Source organism: Pteropus vampyrus, unplaced genomic scaffold (genome assembly GCF_000151845.1).
Source record: "Pteropus vampyrus isolate Shadow unplaced genomic scaffold, Pvam_2.0 Scaffold90, whole genome shotgun sequence".
Taxonomy (NCBI): Eukaryota; Metazoa; Chordata; class Mammalia; order Chiroptera; family Pteropodidae; genus Pteropus; species Pteropus vampyrus.
This window is the reverse complement of record NW_011888871.1, coordinates 2,393,823-2,402,629: the sequence shown is the minus strand read 5'-3', so window position 1 is coordinate 2,402,629 and position 8,807 is coordinate 2,393,823. Positions and strand designations below refer to the sequence as shown.

Here is an 8,807-nt window from a genome sequence, read left to right as displayed (position 1 = left end):
TTAATAGATACCGATAACCGAAAAAGGTGGTTGAACACCGTCTGATCTAACACACGCGCGCGTGCACGCGCACACGCTCATACAGAATCATCTCTGAAATGACGAAAGATAAAACGGTAGCAGTAGTTAGCTGTGGGGAGTTGGATAATGACCATTTAAGTTTTTTTTCTTTGTACTTTGATGAATTTTCGAAACTTTTCTATGACGAACAGGCATTTTGTATTTGATCAGTCCTGAAAAGTTATTTTAAAAATATCTATCGCCTACTAATCTTCTAACCCAAAGCTCCCATCACCAGTCCTACCCCTGGCGTTGGGGAAATTCACAGGAAAATATAAAACGGGTCTTTGAGGGCAGAGTCCCTTACATGGAGCTTAGCGAAGGCAAATGGAAGTTTATTAACCCGGGGCCCTCAACTCCCTCAGGATCCTGCTAAATTTTGTTTGTGTCTCCTCTCAAAGCTGTGACTTGTCAACAGTAACTTTTATTAAGAACTGTGCTGGCCATGCTCAGCCCATCTCTGCCCGGGTAGCACTCCCAGCCTGGCTGTGCCACTTCCCAAAACGAGACAAGATCTGATGGCTTCTCTTGAGCCTTCCTCCTCCTTTCCTCATTTTCCAAGGGAACAGGGACACGGATGTTCAGAAGCAAATTTACCGCGGCCGGTATCGTCAGCCAGACCCCACATCTAGCTCTCTCCTGAACAGACACGAGGTGGGTCTTAGGGATGTTCCTACTGAGGACAGAGACACTGGAGTTCGAGCCAAGGGGTCTGCAGAGACGCTAAAACTCTGGAATTACACAAACTCTGTGAAGAATTGTGGAGGTGCTTTTTAAAAAACTGGAGACTACCTAAGTGCTTAAAAATAAAAGATTGGTTAATAAATTATGATACAATTAAAGCATACCAAGCTATGAAATCAACTTCAATGATGACAGAAGAGAGATATCTGACACGGAAAGATCTCCCAGCATACCAGTGACTGAACAAAGCCAGATGATAACGGGATGCTGGATGAGATTTTCCCAGGTGCCTTGGAGTGTTAGCTAAACCGCAAACACCCCAAGTTCTAAGGAGAAGCTGCTAGACACACTTCAACAGATTCTTTCCTTCGAGAGATGGAAATAATCGGAGGAGAACCAGCTGCTGGAGGCGTGTAGTGTGGGGTTTTCTTCCCCAAGCCAGACAGGGGGGCTCCAAGACAACTGTTCATGGAGACTCCAGGGAGCCTGCAAAAAGGGGGAACCGCTCTTGTGCCCCCAGGCTGAGTGTGTGTCCGCCTACAGAAACTCTTAGGTGCCCAGTAGTTCACCAGAAGGGAGCATGAGAGAGTGTAGGGCACGGGGGACCCAGAAACAGGACTCAGGTTCACGGCTGAAGAATTCGGAAGTTAGAGCCTGGCTAAGGCTGCCATGGAGGCCCAGTGAGGAGAGGGGCCGGGAGTGGGAGGCGCCTGCGCTGCCTGCATTTGGCACAAGGATGGAAAAGTTCCATGGGGGGCGGGGGGCCAAATGGATGGCGGGGAAGGTAAGCGAGCTTGAGCCTTACCTACAGCAAGGACATTGACCCAGCAGATTGCGTACTCGGCGAAGAATGCTGCCCTGACAGGCGGGACCACTGAGCCAGGAGCTGGGGGCTGGCCCAGGTTGTCCGCCCGAAAAAGAGCCATCGCGTGGCCTCCTACGTAATGCAGGTCAGCCAGCATTCGGCGGTGAGAGCGACAAACAGCACCGAGCAAGGAGAGATCTGTGCTGCTTCCTCTACAGCCACGCGCCACGTGACGACGTTTTGGTCAACAGTGGACTACATACGTGACGGGGCCCCAGAGAGTATGATGGGGCCTAAAAGTCCTGTTGTAGGGCACTACGTCACTCGTGTGTCTGTGTGACGCTGGGGTAAACCAGCCACTGCACTGCCAGTCGTGTGAAAGTACAGGACATACAACTACGCACAGAGCCTACTTGGCAACGGCGATAGAGGCCAGCGTTGCTGGTTTACGTATTATACTATAGTTTCTATTGTTACTCTAGAGTGCACTCTATTTATAAGGAAAAGTTTGCTGTAAAATAGGATGTCAGGTTACGCCAGCATCATCCTCGGACATCTCCTTTTGATTTCATCTCGAGCTGTTTTGCACAGGAACGTGCCGCACAGGCTACAGTGCAGCCCGGGGGTCACAGGCTCGGCACACGGCCTCGGCATGAGGCAGGCCGGGCCGGCTAGGTGTGTGCGCATGCACCGTGCGATGTTCACGCTACCGCCAAATCAGATAATGACACGTTTCTCAGGCTGCGTCCCCATCGTTAAGTGGCGCCTGACTGTACTTCCCCAGCTCGTACCCTAACCCTGGAGGAGGGAGAAGAAATCCAATGAGGAGAAGAGCCGGGAGGAGCGGAGACGCAACATGTCACAGGCCCGTCCCCCGGGGCGGTTCCACACCTGCAGCTCCGTGATGTGGGGTGGGGGAAGGGAGAAGCTGGAACTGGATGTGAGGGTGAAGCGTGCTCTAGACGGAGCATGTCAGGGAACTGTTCTTTCTTATAACCTGAAGTGACTGGACAGCTGTGGCTTCCCTGAGACACCATCCTCCTGGTCGGGACATCTGGTGGGTCGAATTGTGTCCCCAGAAGATATACTGAAGTCATAGCCCTCAGTACCTCGGTATGACCTTATTTAGAAATAGTCTTTGCAGATGATCAAGCTAAAATGAGGCCAGGAGGGTGGGCCCTAATCCAATGTGACTGTGTCCTTATAAAACGGGGAACTGTGGATGCAGAGACACGCACAGGGAGAATGTCACTTGAAGACGAAGGCAGAGATCGGGGTGACGCAGCAGAAACCAAGGAACGACAATAAACCTCCAGAAGCCGGGGAGGGGCCTGGAGCAGATCCTCCCTCAGCCTCAGACCGGAACATACCCTGTGACACCTTGATCTTGGACTTTTGGCCTCCAGAACCACGAGAGATTAAATTTCTGTTGTTTAAGCCACTCAGCTGGTAGTACTGTGTTACTCAGCCCCAGGAAGCTAATACGGGAAGGCAGACCCTCCAGCGTGGGTCAAAAACAGTAGCTGGAGACACTTTACTCCATTTCCTGTTTGTATACATCAACTTCAGCCCGTGGAATGGGATTTTATAATCATATAAAGAAAACTTCTGTAGAAAACACACAAAATGTTAACAAATGTTACTCTCGCATCGTAGGATTTTTGGGGTTTGTTTTTACATAGTGCCATTTTCTACTTCTTAAAAAAATTCATTTATTTATTTTTATGGTGACATTGCTTAACGAAATCCAATAAGTTTCAGCTTCCTACTTTTTAAAACAGACATGCTCACTGTTTAATATTTAAGTATTTCATAAGAATACACACATATCATCTTACTGGGGTTTCTCTCCATGACCTCCCATCAGAGTCCTTCCCCTGGACTCAGGAGAGGAATCTGCAAGGTGGGAAGGGGCGGGTGTCAGCGATGAACTATGGCACACAGGGGGACACCTCCGCCTGGGGACAGGAGCCGCGGGGCTAGTGCTGGCTCAGCCTCTAGTAAGCTGGGTGGCTCTGAACACCTCTCTCATACCCGTTTTCTTACCATGAGAAGGAAAAACAAAATACTCTTAAGAAAGCAACTTCCGTGCCTTGATAAACGAGAGGGTTGCGCATCACTGGAAGTGAGGTATGGGGGTGACGGTGCGATGGGATGGGCTGAAATCAGTGGAGAATGAGAGGAAGGGCGCCGAGTGCAGAGATACGGGTGGCTGGGGTCACCTTCTGGTTACTTCGATCCCTTCTCTCCTTCTTCGTCCTCTCACACTCTGAAGCAGGGGACCCCGGTCCTCCTAGCAAACCTTCCCCTAACCCAACTCCTGGATGGTCCCTGACCTCTGGCCGGCAGAACTGTGAGCCGGCGGCTACTGCTTTAAATCTCTACATTTGTAGTAATGTGTGACACAGAGAACCAACCCACACCGCCACTGAGTGCTCAGCAGAAAGAGAAGGGCTGGAGAGGTGACCAGAGACGACTCCCCGGGCAGTGACAGTCTGGAGGAGGGGAATGGCTGCCACTGTGGGAAGCCTCATCCTTCCAGAAATTTCTCTGACGCTGCTGGGGGACGGGCTGCAAACCCTGCTGCTCCCGGAGCCCAGGTAAGACCTACTGGGGACCTACTGCACCTGGCAGGGAAAAGGAGCGGGGTGGGCATGTGTCCTGGGCTCACGCTTCTAGATCCTCCTACCACAGGGGTTGAGCAGCGTCCCCGACAGCCCCAGCCCTGACACTCAGGGACCCAGGGCCCTCCTAGGGCTGAGAAAGAAAGAGCACCCTGCCCTCTACCACCAGACTAGCCAGCACTGAGGAGCAAGCCAGAGCATCAGAACCAAGAGAGTCAAAGTGGGTTAGGCCAGCAGCAGAGGGAGCAACAGCTATCGGCCCACTGTCTGCACAGTGATGCCAGAGAAATGCAAAGCCAGCGGTGGCCTGATGGTAACCATAGCAACAACAAATGCCAGCCAGTTCAACTCTTGACCAGTCTCATCGCAACCAACCTCCTGCCCTGCCCCCAACTCTCCCCCTCCCCCCAGCTTCCACACAGTGACAGCCAAGGAGAAGTCTCTTTTTGCCGACACACAATGTCTGACGTTTGATAAACAAAATACGAAACATACAAAAAGCAAGAAAGAGCAACCCATGATGAACAGACAAAGCAAGGACCAGGAGCCAACCCGATCTTAGGTCTGTGTCGCCAAAGAATGTAGACGATGCATACGCAGCTCAAACGCACATAAATACTGACGCAACAAGGAGAAGCTGGCAAATCCTCTACTGCAGTAAGATTTCAGGATACAGTTTTAGAAATGAAAATCTAGGATACAAAAAACGGAGTAAGGATGTATAACATTTCAATGACAAAAGACTGATCTATTGGATCAGACAGAAGAATATACTTGATAATTAGAGAATATACATTCTTTCTCGGCACATCTGGGATAGTTATAAAAATTGAGAAATAAGCTAAAAAATAAACCTCCATATTGCATAGATGCCACCCTCTAAACCAAAAATCAATAAAACTAGAAACTTGTAAAAAGGATATGAAAATGTTTGTGATGACTGCAAAATACTACATATCAAAGTTGGTGGATAATTACAAACACACACTTAAAGGAAAATTATAGCCCTAAGATAAGCATTAAATAAAAATTGAAAAACAGGAAAAGAGAGTAAATCTAGAAAACGTAAACAAGTATGAGCAGAGATTTAAAAAGAAGAAATCAAAGAAAGAAAGGAGATAAAAAAAATCCTGCCACCAATGTATTACCTGAATCGAGGATTGTTCTATCATAACTGGCCTGTACTCTTCAAAAACGTCAATGTTATTGAAGATAATGAAATACTGGGGAACCAAAGAGATGTAAGAAAAACAGCAATGCATGAGCTGAGATTTCTTTAGCTAGAAAGGGTATTATGGAGATGATTAGTGAAATCTGAGTAAGACGTGCGGCTTAGACAATGGTACGTTATCAACGCTAGTATTTTGATTTTGATCATTATACTGTGATGGTGTGACAGAAAGGTCCTTGTCTCGGGGAAATGCACACTGAAGGAGCCACACACACACGTACGGAGGAGGGAGGAAAAGGAGGATAAAGCAAGCTGTTGTGTAAATGAGCCAAAGATGGTTATGCACAGTGATCCCTGGGTTGTTTATTTCTTCTCAGCTGCCTGAGACTGTTAGCTCAGAAGGCCAGCAGCAGCACACTGAAATGTCAACGTGCAAGTGTTTTCAACGCAGCCCAAAGCTAAGCAGATCTGTAGTCATCTACAGCCCGCCTGCTTTGCCTACCCCTAAGAGGCTCTGACCCAGAGATGCCTAGGGGTTCCCTTGTCCTCCACGCTCTGGGAAATGGGCCCTGGTGGTCTCGTGCTTCCAGGGACATGCCCCCTCCCCATGTGAATTCCTAAATAAAGCTTCCATGTGCTCCTGTCACCTCATGGTTATAGCTTTTTCCTTAACTGGCCTTGAAATTCCTTGACATCCCCCCACCCCCCATAAAAATGTAAAATGTTAATATTTGGGGAATTTAGATGAAAGGTATTCAGGAATTCTTTGTATTATTCTACTATTGCAACTTTAAGTCTGAAATTGTGCCCCAACAAAAATTTAAAAAGAGAAAACTAAAAGCAATTTTTGGAAAGGAATTATTAAAACCAATAAACTAATTGGCTTGTATTTAAAAATAAAATATAGACTGACTTCAGGTATGACTGATCAAGAAAACAAGAGAAGGCAAATACACATAATTTTTAGATATGAAAAAGGAGACAATTTCAGTAGAGATTTTTAAAAATTATTAGACAACTACAAATGACTTAATGCTAAAAAATATACCCACAGAAGAAACACCAGACACCATCAAATTCTGTTCAAGATTTTTTGCGATGTGCAAAAGCCAAAATGGATTTGAATCTAGGATATATGAAAAATACTAAAGATAATCAAGAAAAAGCCAATCCAAAAGAAACGCAGGCAAATGTATGAACACACAAGTCATATACATTGTTTACAGCTATATACATTTTGTTTACTTAACATTTTGTTAAGTAAACAAAAACAAAGAAGAATATATAGCAATTTTAGGAGTTGTGAGCCCAGAGAGAGAGGAAGGAAAATGGAACAGGTAGGATGCAAAAGGGGTCCATACGATATGTATAAGGTTTCAGTTCTTTAGAAAATCTGAAGCAAATAAACTTTAACATTTGCTCAATCTGGATGATGGGTACAAAGGTTTCTTGTTTTACTTCCTAGGCATCTGAGATATTTTCTAATATTACTAAGTAAAAACAGTAAAAAAAAAAAAAATTATGAACTGTCACAGGGAAAATCTCCTTTAATAAGACCCAAGTTCAAGTCACAATGGGAAAACATTGATACGTTGGGCCTTGTGAAGATTTAAAATTAGAGCACTGGTTTTGTTTTTTCCCCCCAGCTCAAGTCCATTCCATCTTGAATAAGAAAACATCAACGAAAGACAAATCCGTCATCTCGGCATCACTTCCCACCTTCGCCACTGCCGTGAAAGAACAGTCTACACTAAACTGTCTCCACCGCCTCCCCTCTTCATCTATCTGCAAACAGGTGCGCTCACGCTGCCCCGGCTTCCAGTACCCAGGCCCGCTGCCACATACTCACATCTGAGGTACATCCGCCACTCACTTTGCTCGCCACTTTGTTTCAGCCGCCATCAACTCTACTCACTGCTGGCATATTCTGACTCAAGGACAAATATAACCATGTGGCTGCCTCGCTTAAAACGCTTCAGGCACCATCAGGACCCAGGCTGCACCCCCTAACCTACCTTGATCTGCTCCCTGAGCCACCTCCAGCCTCACCTCCCAGAAGCTCCTCTACGACGCCACATCCAGCAGCACCCGCTTGTGTGATGCTCCTCACCTTTGCATGTGCTGTCCCCCTCCTCTGGCACACCCTTTTGCCCCTTTGCACCTACAGAGACCTGACTTCTCTTTAAGTCTGATCTTTAGTCACCCTTCCCCAGTAGGAACTGACCGCCCTCCCTGGGTGTCCATTCACCCAGTAACGGTAACTACGGGGACATCCACACGTGAGGGCACTTATCTGCTCACGTGACCAACATCGCCACAGGACCCCGGCCAAGGATGGGACCAGGTGCTTCCCTGGGACCTGATCCAGACATTCAATAAAGGTTTGTCCGATGAAGACAAACACTGGAGATCCCCGAAATAACGATCCTCTCACGGCCTTCCTTCGTTGCCCTCATAGCTCAGAGCCTACCGTTGGTTGTGATGTGAGGTCCACGGGGAGTGGGGAGGCGGGAGGGGGTGGGAGGGGGGCTTTCCTCAGCAATCCCTCCCGCCCAAAGGAGGCCAGGACGCCTGAGCGGGGTTCAGGGGCCTGGCTGGGCAGAGAAGCTCTGGGTCAAGGGAAGAAAACGAATCCACCGTTGGGAAAGAGGGGTGACCGTTCAGGGGAAAGCTGACCCCCCGCTCACCGGCGCCAAGGCTGTCACTGGATCCCCTGCGGATGGTGGACTCCGATGACGCCGAGCTGCAGGAGGACAGAGAAGCGGTGAGACCTGGCCGGCAGGTGGCCCCCGCCCCACACCAGACAGGAACCCTGACCCTCTGCCGAAGACGTCAGACGGAGCCTCCCACCAGACCCCCGCGCGGGGCACCCCTCCCAGCGGCCGCCCGGCTCCGCAGCGTGCAGGTCACCGCACGAGCCCGCTCGACAGGCCGGCGCGGAGCCCGAGGTGCAGCGGCCACCTCAGACGAACCAGGTTCCCGGTGCTAGCCGCCCGAGCCCGGCCTGCGGTCCGGAAGCACGCAGATCGCACCCAGAGTCCTCCCGACGCTGCGTAGGTGTCCCTGCATTGGGCGGAACTACAACTCCCGGGAGTCTCCGCGGCGAGGTGGTTCCGGTCAGCCGCGACGCACTTCCGGCCACGGTGGCGGCCGTTGTGCCTGCGGGCGTGGCGTGGCGGCGTGGCGCCGTGGGCTGGCGCGAGACGAGCCCCTGGCGGCCATGATGGCCCGGCGGGCTGTTGGCGAACGCACCCCTCCTCACGGGCCAGCGTCCCGCCGGGTCTGACCCGACCCCAGCCCTGCGCCGTCTTGAGGGGCGGCTTATGGCCACCCCAGCGTTGGCCGCCCAACCTGGGCCAGGCTGTAGGACGCGTACCAGAAAGTCTACTGACTGGGGGAGTGATGGGGGAGGACTTTTTTTTTTAAGGTCTATCCTTCGGGCCGCACGATAATCCCCGAAATA

At 49.8% G+C, this 8,807-nt stretch overlaps 1 long non-coding RNA gene across 1 annotated transcript in view; it reads right to left on the bottom strand.

Moving 5' to 3' along the window:
- The window catches only part of LOC105294613, a 10,412-nt gene extending 2,001 nt beyond the window's left edge, over window positions 1–8,411 (bottom strand). Inside the window, exons 1-2 of the long non-coding RNA XR_002781247.1 lie at window positions 8,317–8,411; window positions 8,032–8,087 (exon numbers count right to left, since the gene is read on the bottom strand). This is a non-coding gene — a long non-coding RNA (uncharacterized LOC105294613). The remainder of the gene's footprint in view (window positions 1–8,031; window positions 8,088–8,316) is intronic.
- Window positions 8,412–8,807: the final 396 nt, after the last annotated feature.